Consider the following 14,527-nt stretch of genomic DNA (forward strand, 5'->3'; position numbering starts at 1 on the left):
AGATTACAAAATCCTTCGAACGCAGTCGAGGGACGCAGCCCTCCAGGGGCCGATTTGAGGGACACATCTGATCTATCCTTTGTGGCCCTGCATATCCCAGCATGTTTTTTAATTCGCATAAGTCTTTAGAACAAACAGCTCTTAAGTTACAACGTTAATACGGTGACCCTGGAGTGCAAAACACAACGGCAAATAGGAAAACAAAACGTCATTAACTTCTTATGGAAAGGGTAAGGCCCATCTAGCAGAGGACGGACTCTTCGGATTGGACAGACTGGAAATGAGGAAGAGAAAGAAAAAAAAAAAGTCTATAGGACCGCAAAACTGTACGGTGATTTGAATCCTCCATGTTACGTTCAGTCGCTGGCAAAAGGCTTCGGATTACAATTTTTTTTTTTCCACGCAATTACGCACACTAGTCGGGGTTTATCAAAATACAATTCACAAAACTACTCTAGTCCAGATGGCGGTAATGCACCTCTAAGAAAGTGGATGATTCGTGATTAGACCGAAATATTTTTAAGGGATTAAGCTGAAGTGCAAAAACAAAAAATAAATATTTGACTGACATACAACAAGGAAGGTGTCACGGCTGTCTATTGTAATGTGAGGGCCCAAATGCAGATACTGTAGGCAGAGATGGGAGTGAGAACAATGTTTATTGGTAGAAATGTTGGAGATCTTCAGGGGGGAATGAGGAACCTCAGGAAAGGAGGGGCACTCGATAAAGAAAAAGACTGTTAGGAGGGTTGAACGGAATGATTAATCCAGTGGTGAGGTTGGTAGTCCTTACTGTAGCAGAGGGTGAGTCCAGGTAGGAGAGGCGGGTGCTGGCTGTATGCTGAGGCCAGAGTCCGTGGTGGGGCGAGCAGGCAGGGGGCGAAACGGAAGGCGGTGAAGGCTCCAAGCGTGTAGCAGATTCCGGCGACGGGAGGTAAGCTAGGGGAGACAAAGGCGAAATGTCAAAACTCAGGAAACAACTTCTCTCAGAAGCGATAAGTGGAATGTCAGGGTGTGAGGTTGGAAGGCAGGACTCAAACGCAGACTTGCGGCAAACAAAAGACTTTAATAGTCACAAGGATCAAAAAACACCGGAACTGGGGGCAAACGCACACAGGCAAGAGACTACGACGATCCAAGACGAAAGACAATGACGCGACCAGTGACACAGGAGACACACTGCTTAAATACACAAGGGAGGTGCAGGTGATTGGACACAGGTGGAAACTATTAGACGAACACAGGGGATGACGAGACAAGGCAGGAAGTGAAGTTACCCGGGGACACGAGTGGCAGAAAACTACAAAATAAGACAGGAAGTGAACCACACCGTGACAGTACCCCCCCCTTAAGGGCCGAATTCCAGACGGCCAACACTAGAGCGAACAAGGGGTGGGTGGGGAGGGAAACCAGAGACGTTGGTCGGACCACCCTGGAAACTCTGGCGGGCGGCCTGGCGGGCGGCCAGACGAGCGGGGAGCCTCGGGGGGTCGGCCCGGCGGGCGGCCAGACGAGCGGGGAGCCTCGGGGGGGTCGGCCCGGCGGGCGGCCAGACGAGCGGGGAGCCTCGGGGGGGTCGGCCCGGCGGGCGGTCACCAATCCGGCTCCGGAGCGGCGACTGCAGGGCACGGAACGTCTCTAGAATGGCAGACTCGGAGACACGGGAAACGTCTGGGGTAGTCGTCGTCGGCAGCTCGGGGACACGGGAAACGTCCGGGTTAGTAGTCGTCGTCGGCAGCTCGGGGACACGGGAAACGTCCGGGTTAGTAGTCGTCGTCGGCAGCTCGGGGACACGGGAAACGTCCGGGGTAGTAGTCGTCGTCGGCTCGGGGACACGGGAAACGTCCGGGGTAGTAGTCGTCGTCGGCTCGGGGACACGGGAAACCTCCGCAGTGAGGTCCAGCTCGGGGACACGGAACAACTCCGCTGTCTGCTCCAGCTCGGGGACACGGAACAACTCCGCTGTCTGCTCCAGCTCGGGGACACGGAACAACTCCGCTGTCTGCTCCAGCTCGGGGACACGGAACAACTCCCCAGTCTGCTCCAGCTCGGGGACACGGAACAACTCCCCAGTCTGCTCCAGCTCGGGGACACGGAACAACTCCCCAGTCTGCTCCAGCTCGGGGACATGGAACAACTCCGTAGTCTGCGGCGGCTCAGCCCCCCCCATAACCCACCCCGTAGCCCCCCCCTCAAGGGCCGGATCCCAGACGGCCCTCAAATCACCAACGGGAGGGTGGGAGAGGACCATGGGATGGGAGGGAGGGAGCCTGAGTCTCGGAGCGGGGACTGGGGGCGTCGGGGGCATGGGTGAGAGTCGGGGCGGCCCAGCGGGAACGGGAGATCGCTGCGGCCGCCCAGCGGGAACGGGAGATCGCTTCTTCCGCTTGCTCCTCCTAGGGTTAAGGAGGTCCCTGAGCTCGAGGCAGGCGAGCTGATAGCTCCTGGGACCAAAAACACAGTTTGTTTTCCGCTGCCAGAAGGGACTCCTTACGTCCAGGTAGTCCGGACCGTAGTCTGGCAGTGGGTCTGCTGAGCCCTTCTTTGGTCGCGTCATTCTGTCAGGGTTGAGGGAAGGCAGGACTCAGACGCAGACTTGCGGGAAACAAAAGACTTTAATAGTCAAAACGCAGGAACCGGGAGGAAAACCAGCAGGCAACATGTGAGACGAAAGACAATGACGCGACAAGTGACACAAGAGACACATGGCTTAAATACACAAGGGAGGTGCAGGTGATTGGACACAGGTGGAAACTATTAGACGAACACAGGGGATGACGAGACAAGGCAGGAAGTGAAGTTACCCGGGGACACGAGTGGCAGAAAACTACAAAATAAGACAGGAAGTGAACCACACCGTGACATGGAAGCCGCATTACCACTCTAGAAGCAAGATAATCTGGCGAAGACTGGAGCTCCTGCAGATCCTTAAAATGGGTGTTCAAACGAGATTTGATTCTTAACAGGTGTGATGGCAGGAGTGATCCAGCCTCCGCCCCAAGACTCAGAAAACCGCAACAAACAAGCATGATCGTGACAGTACCCCCCCGTATTCCACCCAGGGAAAATGGAGACTCCAGGAAGATGGGTTCTTTGCGGTAACGCAGCGCAGGCTCCTGGTTGAGTCGCTCAGTCTGACCATTGGACTGGGGGGTGATAACCTGAGCTAAGAGAGACCTTGGCTCCCAGGGCTGTACAAAAGGTACGCCACACCTGGGAAACAAATTGGGGCCCCCGGACAGATACGACCTCAGAAGGAATACCGTGCAGACAAAAAACATGGTTAATCAAAAGTTCTGCGGTCTCTGAGGCAGAGGGTAGTTTGGGAAGAGGGATGAAGTGAGCAGCCTTAGAGAAACTGTCAATAAAGGTCATTGTGGTTTTACCGAGAGAGGGTGGTAATCCAGTGACGAAGTCCAGAGAGATGTGGGACCAGGGCTGGCCGGGGACTTCGACGGGTTGTAACAAACCAGACTGTGACCGGTTGGTGCCCTTGCTCCTGGCACAAACAGAGCAGGCGGAGACATACTCCCTGGCATCAGCCTCCATGGAAGGCCACCAGAAATAGTGCTGGAGGAGAGTAATGGTGCGATGTATCCCTGGATGACCAGCGAATCTGGCGGTATAGGCCCAGTGGATTACTGCGGAGCGGGATGGAGAGGGGACGAACCTGCGGTCTGGGGGGCCTGTGCCAGGGTCCGCAACAAGCCCGTGACGGATCTGGTTGTCGATGGCCCAGGTCAGACCTCCTACTAGGCAGGCCGAGGGGAGGATCCGAGCAGCCGGATTCCTCCTCGAGGGCAAACTGTCGAGGCAGGGCGTCGGGCTTAACATTTCAGGAACCTGGGCGAAAGGAAATGGAGAAGTTGAATCTTCCAAAAAACAACGAGCCTGGCGGGAGTTTAATCTTTTAGCTGTTTGGATGTATGAGAGATTTTTGTGGTCAGTCCATACTATGAAGGGCTGTTTAGCGCCCTCCAGCCAGTGCCTCCACCAATGCCAGTTTGATGCCCAGGAGCTCCCGGTTTCCCACGTCGTAATTCTGCTCGGCCGCCAAAAGTTTTCGGGAGAAGGCGACGCATGGATGTCTGTTTTTGCAACAGCTCAAAGACCTGATTGAGGCGTTGGTTGTTTTCACCCTGCTTTTGCCTCAGAGAACACAGCGCCCTGTCGTGTTCTCTGAGCAAGATTCCCTGATTGGATAGTGTATTCTGGAGAGCATCTGCTGGGTCCATCCTGTTGGCCAGATTATGCTGTCATGGCTAGCAGTCTACTGTAATGTGATGGCCCAAATGCAGATACTGTAGGCAGAGATGGGAGTGAGAACAATGTTTATTGGTAGAAATGTTGGAGATCTTCAGGTGGGGGGAATGAGGAACCTCAGGAAAGGAGGGGCACTAGTTAAAGAAAGACGGTTAGGAGGGTTGAAAGGAATGATTAATCCAGTGGTGAGGTTGGTAGTCCTTACTGTAGCAGAGGGTGAGTCCAGGTAGGAGAGGAGGGTGCTGGCTGTATGCAGAGGCCAGAGTCCGTGGTGGGGCGAGCAGGCAGGGGGCGAAACGGAAGGCGGTGAAGGCTCCAAGCGTGTAGCAGATTCCGGCGACGGGAGGTAAGCTAGGGGAGACAAAGGCGAAATGTAAAAACTCAGGAAACAACTTCTCTCAGAAGCGATAAGTGGAAGCCGCATTACCACTCTAGAAGCAAGATAATCTGGCGAAGACTGGAGCTCCTGCAGATCCTTAAGAAGGGTGTTCAAACGAGGGTTGATTCTTAACAGGTGTGATGGCAGGAGTGATCCAGCCTCCGCCCCAAGACTCAAAAAACAGCAACAGCCAAGCATGATCGTGACAGAAGGTGTATAAAATAAAACTGATCCCCGTTATCTGCTCAATGGGGATCTCATCTTTGATCAACCACAGACACTTGAGACTTTATTCTCTTTCTCCGTCTTCGTCCTGTTTTCCAGGTGCGTCTGGATCTGTGCAGCGCAGCTTCTAAACGTGGAAAGTATCATCAGGAGGTCAGAATAGGGCCCCAAACTACACGCTCTGTGCCGTTTGTTGTTATTCTCATGAAAGAAGGAGAGCACCGCATAGAGGTCAAAGCAGCTGTGAAAGATTCGTCGCTGCAAGATGGAATCTGGAAGAATCTGCGGGTGGTGGTAAGAGAGAGAGAGACTAACTGTGTTAAATTAGCATAGACAAACATCATCATCATCATCATCATTAGGGGCTTAACCTTAAATCATATGTGTACTATATCAGCCTTCTCAAAATCAAATCAAAACAAATGCAAGCAAGTCAAGTTGTCATTGTAATGATTGTTCTTGCGGTTGTTTTTCCAGCCTCGAGGTGAATTGGTTACATCTCAACAAAATGTAACTCTCGACCCCTCTAAAGATGGAATTGGTGAGTTAACATGTGTGTATCTATGTATGTACTACTGTAATATGTGTGTGTGTGTGTATACCTATATTACATAGTAGTTTGGTATTATAATGTTTTTATCACTTTGATCCCTTCAGCTGGTAAACAAGAAGAAACTCTCAACAGTAGAATTCCTGAGGCAGATTTGATTCCGGGCACACCGACTATCACACAGGTCTTTGTGACAGGTGAGATGTGATCCTATATTTGGGCACGCCATGTGACATAGTGTCTGTAAAATAGTGTTGTAAATTGGCATCATTCCTATTGAGAAATTACCACCTCACTGCTTGTGGGGAACCGTCGCATGTTTCTTTAGATGTTTCTGCATGTTGATTTCTAACATTTACATCTTTTTGTTCTGTGTGTGAATAAAGGGAGAGAACAAGTTTCTACAATGGTGGAGAGCGCCGTTGGCGGGTCCTCTATGGATAGTCTGATCCAACAACCCTCAGGCAGTGGAGAGCAGAACATGATAAAATGACCCTACCTGTCATTGCAATTTGGACAGAACCAACCAGTGGGAAACTGTGGGCTTTGACCAACGTAACAAAGCTCTCAAACACATCAAGACCGGTAGGTATTGCCACGGATACTGTGAATCTTGTTGATGGGATTTTAAGTTTCTGACATTGTAGAGGTAGTATCTAAAAGAAAAAACGTAAGGCAGCAACAGTTCATGTAACTATGACCTTACAGACCAAAGCAGAGTATTAAGTATCAATGGTCTGAAAACTAATACATACACTATATAAAATGAACTATAAACAAAAACGTATGCCAGCAGATTCATTTAAAAGACTGACTTGTATCAGGAGGAAAAGCTAACAGAGCTCCACTAACTGGTTGTATGTTCTTGTCTGTGATCAGGCTACCTGAATGAGCTGAATTACCTTAAAGGTGATGGGTCTTTTGCTGTGTTCACCAACGAACAAATAAGTGGCACCTGGTGAGGCTTTCAAATATCCAGTTACTCATTCAAATGTTTCCACACCCTCCTTTAAACTAAATTCTGACTATTTGATGTTGGTGTATTGCATGTGTAAACAAAGGAAACTAAGCGTCTCCTCTCTTCTCTCAGGCTGACAGCCTACGTTGCCAAGGTGTTTTCCATGGCCTACAGTCTGGTGTCTATGCGAAAGAATCACATCTGTGACGCTATAAAGTATCTGATTCTCAATACGCAGCAAACTGATGGCTTGTTTGTAGAACGAGGGCGTGTGATCCACGGAGAGATGATTGTATGTGAACTGATTTCTTAACACGGATAACTAAATAATAAGATGGAAACCATTCCACTGGCCAAAACCTTATATAAATCAACACGTTTGTGTCTACATGTGTAGGGGGATGTTCGCGGCAAAGATTCAGATGCCTCCATGACGGCCTTCTGCCTCATTGCCATGCAGGAGTCACGCGCGCTATGTGGTGACACTGTTAATGTGAGTAACTGAACGTATTGGGCACCCCTGATCTAAATGCCTGATCTAAATTACAATAAGGATGGTTGAAAGTTTACTAGTCAAAATGCTTGAGCTCTTCAATTGACCTAAAAGTTCCCTTTCTAGCCACTGGCACTGTCATGTTTCCTCCCTCGTGGGGTGTTTGTTTGGTCAGTTTTGTCTGGAGAGGGGTTTTGGTGTTGGGTGTTTCTGTGTTTCTGTGTTTTGCACCAGCCAGCGTTCGAGGGGGCGAGACGTCAGCACTGAGGTGAGAGCAGCAGCCAGCTATGTACCATCAGTAATTTCCCACCTGGTGTCTCGTTCCTTCCGGATTGTTAGTCTTGTTTTGTACGTGAAACTGTCAGCCCCGATCTGTGATTGCGATTATAGTTAGTGTGTTGTATTGGTCCTTACCGATATTCTGTTTCTCCTTTTTTCCAGTCTATGCTCCTTGTGGTTTATGTTCCCCGAGCTCTCAGCCAGTATCGTCGGGAAACAAAACCGTCTCAGCACCCCGGTTACCCCATAAACCAAATTGCAATTGCTCTTCAAGGGGATTGGTTTATTGAATAGTCAACCGAGATAAAATGATTCATTCAAAGCATGTGACTTGTTGATAATGACAACATATCTGACTTTGTAGTACACCTTGGTCTAGCTAATATGAAGCACGAGAGGGTGAAAGGTGGGACAGTTTGGTCTTGGATAATGTCTCAGGATCAAATGTTGCAACATTCCTGAATAGAGTTGAATATCTGAAATGACTGCTGATCCGACTGTTCTCGCCTCATTCTTCTTTCTCCTTCCTTTTTCATTCGTCCAGACTGCAGGCAGTATAAACAATGCAGTAACCTACCTGGAAAGGCGTCTGCCCAACCTCGTCAACCCATATCCTGTTGCCATGACGTCATATGCTCTGGCAAATGAAGGCAAACTGTACCAGCAGATCCTCTACAACTTTGTATCCCCCGGTAACAACAGTTTTTTCAGAAACCGATTCAATGTTGTATTGTTTATATATGACACATCTGCTAACAATTTAGCAGTTAGTTTTTTTTAGCGTGAGCAACGCAGCTGTATGTTGGACAACATTGTTTAAATACTCTATCTTATATATCTACACAAGAACCCAACTGAGACCGATTAAGAACAATACAATAATCTTAATTTTTCTTAATTTGTCCCACTTGGGCTCTTGTGTAGAAAGATAAAAAAACATTTAAAAAATGACTGTCTCTAAGAAATTTTACTTTCCTCTTTTTCATTTTACTATAAGACGAGAGATTGACGAATGAGTGAACTAAGCTTGTTACAGGTTCATTACTGTAATAAAAAGCTGTTTGTATGCATCTTCCTCAGAGCGAAACCACTGGCGAACCTCTGGTGGAGGTGTTCACACTCTGGAGGCCACAGCTTATGCTCTGCTTGCTCTGGTCAAAGCCGAGGTGAGCATGTCCCACAAAACATACAACTCAGTCATCATCCATGTTGCGTCACTGAACTATATGCAACCACCGGCCACAGGAAAATTCATTTATTTTCCTTCTGTTAATAAAGAAATTTGAAGATGCCAAACCTGTTGTGAGATGGTTCAACGAGCAGCAGAGACATGGCGGAGGCTATGGATCAACTCAGGTATCAATGATTCCTCCATCCTTTGTTAACTTTATACTTTATAGTTTTTTCTGAGTCTTGTTTTCACACTCCTTTTCTCTCTAGGCGACCATAATGGTGTACCAGGCAATAGCAGAGTACTGGACCGGCGCTAAAGAACCAGCGTATGACCTGAATGTGGACATTCTGTTTGAGGGTTGGAAAAATGCAGACAAATACAACTTCAACAGGGAAAACCACTACACCACCAGAACATCTAAAGTGAGAAGACACTCATCCAAACTTTCTGTGGCTCATCATATCGCCACTCCTGTTACTTGTAGGTTTGTTCTGCTGACCTGTTTGTGTGTGTATTTAAATTCCTACAGTCCCTTAGCATAAACCAGAACGTTACAGTGACTGCCACCGGTTCAGGAGAAGCAACAATAAGGGTAAACACAATATATTTTAGGATTATGACTTTTATCAGCTGTTCATTGTTCTTGTCCTATCTGAATCTCAGAGACCAAACACATTTTCCACTTTGTGTGGACTTCATTTTCACAATTCACTTTGACCGATGTGACAGATGGTGTCGCTGTATTACACTCGGCCTAAAGAAAAGGAGAGCGACTGTCAGAGGTTTGACTTGTCCGTGCAGCTCCTCCAAGGTAATGAGGTGCACTCCCTCTCTCACAATGATAACAAACAAATGAATAGTATCAGTTTGATTCTGCCAAGTTCTGAACATGAGAAACGAGTTAAGAAATTACTTTTGCTCCTGCAGAGAAAATGGATGTGGACCCAAAGGTTTACAAGCTGAAAATAGAGGTTTTGTGAGTACGATAAAGGCGTCATACCGACCAGTGTCACAGTAACATGTCTGTATATACGGTGCATTTTCCAACCTGATTAACATCATCCTTTCTCTCATGTTGTTCATGCCGCTGTTCTTTGGGTAGGTATAAGGACACCGAGCGTGATGCAACCATGTCAATCTTGGATATTGGCTTGCTAACCGGCTTCACTGCTGACATAAATGACTTGAACCAAGTAAGATATGACCGATACATGTAAACCCAGTGCAGCTGTGTTTAGTGTTTAGGATAAAGTTCTGACAGTGTGTGTGTGTGTGTGTGTGTGTGTGTGTGTGTGTGTGTGTGTGTGTAGCTGTCCAAAGGACCTGCTCGCACCATTGAAAAGTATGAGATGAACACAGTCCTGTCAGAAAGAGGCTCACTCATCATCTACCTGAACAAGGTAAGACATCCCGGTTTCCTGCCAATATGTTTGTCTCTGCCTTGTTCTTTGTGTCTTTATCTCATCTTACTTTTGTCCAAAGGTTTCTCACACGCTGCCTGAGGAGATCACTTTTAGGGTCCATCAGACGATGAAAGCAGCTGCCCTTCAACCAGCTGCTGTGTCTGTTTACGATTACTATGACGGTGAGTGAGAGTCACTTAGAAACAATTGTTTTACGGGTAGATGAAATCCAGCGTTCTGATTGGTTGAGAGTGAGTCATGGCAAGGGGGGGGGGGGGGTCATTATTGAGCGATAATGTACAGTTGCTGTTCACATTGATCCGAGCGTTCCATATCACTGCGCACTCAAAGTAACAGCTTTCACAACCGGACAATTAAGGTGGGCGTCATGAGCGATGTGAATGTATGAGACGGTGCGGGATACAATGCTGTTTACACGCACGTACGGGAAACATTTTTTTCTCTCACCTACTGGAATGCGATACACAACGTTTGGTGGCTGTTACTATTTTGTGCTGAAAGGCAGCTATTTAATTATTTTAATCTCGCTGGTTTAATCTCACTCTTACTTTTTTACCTGCGCGTCAGGTAACAACACCCCTGAACTGTTACATTATTGGACGGTAGTACAGTACCTTATGCTTAATTAATGTTATGTACTTTGCTGCCGATAAATGCCAGAGACAACACTGTGGATAAGCGGTCAATGTTAGATTAATAAATACTTAAATACAAATGTTCTGATTTACTGCAACAATCACAAACTCTTTTGCAAATATCTTTCTTCTCCATTGCAAAAAAACATTGTCTGAAATTCTACCATCCAGAGAGGGAAGCTGGCATGTTAACACGGCTCTGTACAAATCCCCAAGATGAGTGCACATGTGCTGAAGGTACAGGATGAGTCCTCTTTTAGTCTTGGACACACACACACACAATATGTTGCATGTCCTTTTCGTCCAATGAAGCATTTTCAGTTTTTGTCAACTAAAACTACAAAGGATGATTAGCCCTAAAAAGTTAAAAAAAAAAAATAAGCATTTGCAACTAATGACTAAGACTGATTCTGTTGCTACGGTCTGCCTGATCCCATGTGAATGCTGAATAAGACTAAATATAAAATAGTGAGTCGCCAGATTGTAACGACTAGAACGTTTTATCAGAGGCAACACGCCCTCCAGGATTCTAGGATCAGAGCAGCAGTCTCACTAAAGAAGTACTATTGTCCTTTAGGTAGAGTTTCACTCGTCAACTCTTACACACACACACGTGATTATGTCACTGGGTCACCTGTTGTGTTCTCCCTTTGTGCATTGTGTATTTCCAGAGAATTGCAGTATGCAGAAGAAGGACCAAGTCAGCAATGATCAGCGCACAGAAAAGATATGTGAGACTGAAGAGAACAAAATAGATTTTGGTAAGTGAGCTGGACTGCATTGATACGCACATTTATACAAATAAATGTATGTTGTAATAAAATATAGCAAGTACAAACATGGCTGCTAACAGTCTGCAACTGCTCTGTCCGAAGTGTACAAAGTGAAAGTGGAACTGTCTGAAGAAGATTCGTCCATTGATGTGAATACTGTGCGAGTTCTGAAAACCATCAAAGAAGGTGAGTAATTATCATTTTAAGACAGTTGCCTTTTGTCAGAGTTGGAGGAGAAAACTAGTTTTACTCACTCAGTGTATTTAGCTTGTATTAATAGATAACAAGCGGACACTCCTTACTGGTTTGTCCTTGACAATAAATGTTTCTTTGCAGTCTGGCTGCATCTACCTGTGAGGTAAAAACATGACTCTTAGTTTCAGGTGATTATTCTCTGAAGAAAATTATAGTAATTAAGAAAAGTTATTTTATTTTTTATCGTTAGATAGTATATTAGAGGTGCCAGTAGCTGGTTTTTCTTACCTTTGAACAGAGCCAGGCTGACCTATTCTAGTGTGTATGTTATATAATTAGCGTATCACAACTACCTTAAGTATGATTCAAATGTTGCATTAGTAATATGTATACGTTGCTAATTTATTGTACTGAACCTTAAACTATCCATTTAATTCTCATCTTTTCTATCTCATGTCTCAATTACAGGAAGCAAGGACGTGGGTCCTGTGAATAAACTGCGCACATTCATCAGTCTTGCGCATTGCAGGGAGTCATTGGATTTGAGATTAGGCAAAACTTACCTTATCATGGGCTCATCCCGAGATATTACCGCAGATGAAAATGACCAATCGTAAGCTTCTTCTTAATAGGAATGTGTGTGGTGTGTGTGTAAATGTTTTAACTGTTTTATGCTGTTTGTTACTAAATCAAGTTCTAGTTTATGTTTCTGTCTCTATTGGCAGAGTAAATTAACGTAAAGGAGGGAGGAGGCTATTTCATATGTTTGTGTATGACAGATAGCTGTTAAGAAGAACCAATGCATTTATTTCCCTTTTCTTTCCTCAGGTTTCAGTATTTTCTTAGAGAGAGAACCTGGATTGAGTATTGGCCCACAGACGCAGAGTGTCAAAAGGATGAATACAGACCTACCTGTACGGGCTTTGAGAATATGGTCGACCAGTACCAAACGTTTGGGTGTCAGCAGTAGTGAAACTAAACAAAATGTTTTTCAAATTACTTTTATTTGGGATTTTATCCTTCTATGTAAATCTTTCCAGATTATGAGATCTATTGGGGCCAACAATGTTACACTGTAGTAATTAAAATCAAATGGACTCAAAACCATTAATAACAGTCGTGTTCTCATTGATGTACAAAAATTATCCAACTGGTCAAATTCCCAAGAAGAAAAACGTTCCTTTAATCTAATGGTGTGTGTTTAAATGATCTATTTGCATTTTCTAATCTAGTCAAAGTCCTGTTTGTCAATTGAATTGATTTGTCAATAGCGGTGATCTTTTTTTTTAACATTAAAACGCTTCAACAAAGGGAAGTGGCAAGTAAAGTGAGTTTAGGAGAAGACCAGCTAACAAATTGCTGAGGAGCGAGAGGACAAACGGTTGAGAGGAATTAGGAAGGACGAGCAAAATCCGAATAAAGCGGTCGCTGAGGGAAGAAAGATGAAAGTGTAATACAGAAAAATGAAGCAAGGGGAGAAGGGAAAGACAAGCAGGAGATCTAAAATCTTACTTTAGCCAAACTTATAATACCAAATCTTGCTTATAATACCATATTGCCCACCAAGATAACGCTATGGAGGGCAAGCTGGTATAGCTCTATAATCTAAAAGATTTTCCCCACTGCCAATTGACACAGGTTGATAACTTCTTGTATTCATCACCACATCTCTCAATTCTATACATTCAGTAAATATTAATGTTTTATTTGCTTTTAAGTGTATGCTTAAAAACTCAAAGCTAGTAAATTGGAATGAGTAAAAGAAACATTTTTAAATAGAAGAACAAAGTTATTTTGTGGGGCTGGACGCTATTGCTCTTCTGGAAAGAAGAATGGCAACAAGAAGGACGTTTGCTCCTCGGTAAAACCCTCAAACCCGGAACCTAAAGCAAACTGTGCGGTTATGGTCTTCCACCAAATCAGAAGGATCTAGGCCAGTTTGGCAAGACGGCCTTAAAACATATGAGAAGGCTCTCCATAACGCAAGAGCATCTTATTAGTCATTAGTCTCCTGCCTTCAACCAGTGCCGACCTGCACTAGTTGAACTACTTGGATGTGTCATGATCCTAAGACGCGGAAGCAGATATGCGAGTGAAAGCCAAAGTTTATTAGGTCAGAGTCAATAATTGCAGTCCCCAAGCTCCCGAGATCCTCCTGGTGGTGGGTGGCGCATGGGGGGAGAGGGATGATGATGAGCCCAGGGTCAGAGAGATCCGGCGACGACAAACTCAGGAACACAGGAACACAGGAACACAATACGAAGCACGAGACTGGACCGCCGACAGGAAGGAAGGAAGGAAGGAAGGCACGCACGCACGCACGCACGCACGCGCACGCACACACACACACACACACACACACACACACACACACACACACACACACACACACACACACACACACACACACACACACACATGCACGGAAGACATCAAACAACGATCTGACAATGAGAGGAGGGACACTGTGAGAGTCTTATATAGGTGGCGAAAACGAGCTACAGCTGGCACGCAAAGTGTGATCAGCTGTCCTGTTGATTATGCTGGGCTGCTGACTCCGCCCACTTCACACAGCCCCACATGACACACGAATGTTGGAGTTTTCTTCAACCAGGTTACGTCCTTCAAATCTCATATAAAGAAGACTTCAAGGACTGCCTTTTTTCATCTACGTAATATGAAAACGTGATTCAGAACAATTGGTTAATGCGTTTGTTACTTCTGGATTAGACTAGACTGTAATTCTTTGTTATCAGTCTGCTCTTGTAAATCTCTTAAGCCTCTCTAGTTTATTCAGAATGCTGCAGCACGTGTATTAAAATAACTAAGAAAAGGCATCATATTACTCCTCTATTAACTTCTCTGATACTTCTCCTCACCTACAAGGCACTTGTTGGCGAAGCACCGTCTTATCTTAAAGAGCTTGTAACACCGTATTGCCCTACAAGGCAGCTGCGCTCCATAGATGCTGGGTTACTTGTTGTTCCTAGGGTTTTAAAAAGTAGGCTGGGAGACAGAGTCTTCAGTTATCAAGCTCCTCTTTTGTGGAACCAGCTTCTACTTTCAGTCCGGGGGGCAGATTCGGTCAGCTCTCTTTAAGATAAAGCTTAAGCTCTTTGATTTTGCTTATAGTTAGGGCTGGCTCAGGTTAGCCCGGACCAGCCCTTAGTTAAGCTGCT

At 45.7% G+C, this 14,527-nt stretch overlaps 1 pseudogene across 1 annotated transcript; it reads left to right on the top strand.

Annotated features, from left to right (window-relative positions):
- Positions 1 to 4,979: 4,979 nt before the first annotated feature.
- Positions 4,980 to 12,452, top strand: LOC144383042 (complement C3-like; annotated as a pseudogene). The gene is made up of 22 exons (XR_013450768.1): positions 4,980 to 5,161; positions 5,345 to 5,408; positions 5,525 to 5,614; positions 5,804 to 6,002; positions 6,297 to 6,375; positions 6,508 to 6,667; positions 6,773 to 6,868; positions 7,692 to 7,839; positions 8,228 to 8,313; positions 8,426 to 8,503; positions 8,588 to 8,743; positions 8,851 to 8,913; positions 9,051 to 9,132; positions 9,249 to 9,297; positions 9,424 to 9,514; positions 9,632 to 9,721; positions 9,804 to 9,906; positions 10,522 to 10,617; positions 11,052 to 11,141; positions 11,256 to 11,339; positions 11,817 to 11,961; positions 12,177 to 12,452. The product of XR_013450768.1 is annotated as a complement C3-like (transcript).
- Positions 12,453 to 14,527: the final 2,075 nt, after the last annotated feature.

This window comes from Gasterosteus aculeatus, chromosome 9 (genome assembly GCF_964276395.1).
Source record: "Gasterosteus aculeatus chromosome 9, fGasAcu3.hap1.1, whole genome shotgun sequence".
Taxonomy (NCBI): Eukaryota; Metazoa; Chordata; class Actinopteri; order Perciformes; family Gasterosteidae; genus Gasterosteus; species Gasterosteus aculeatus.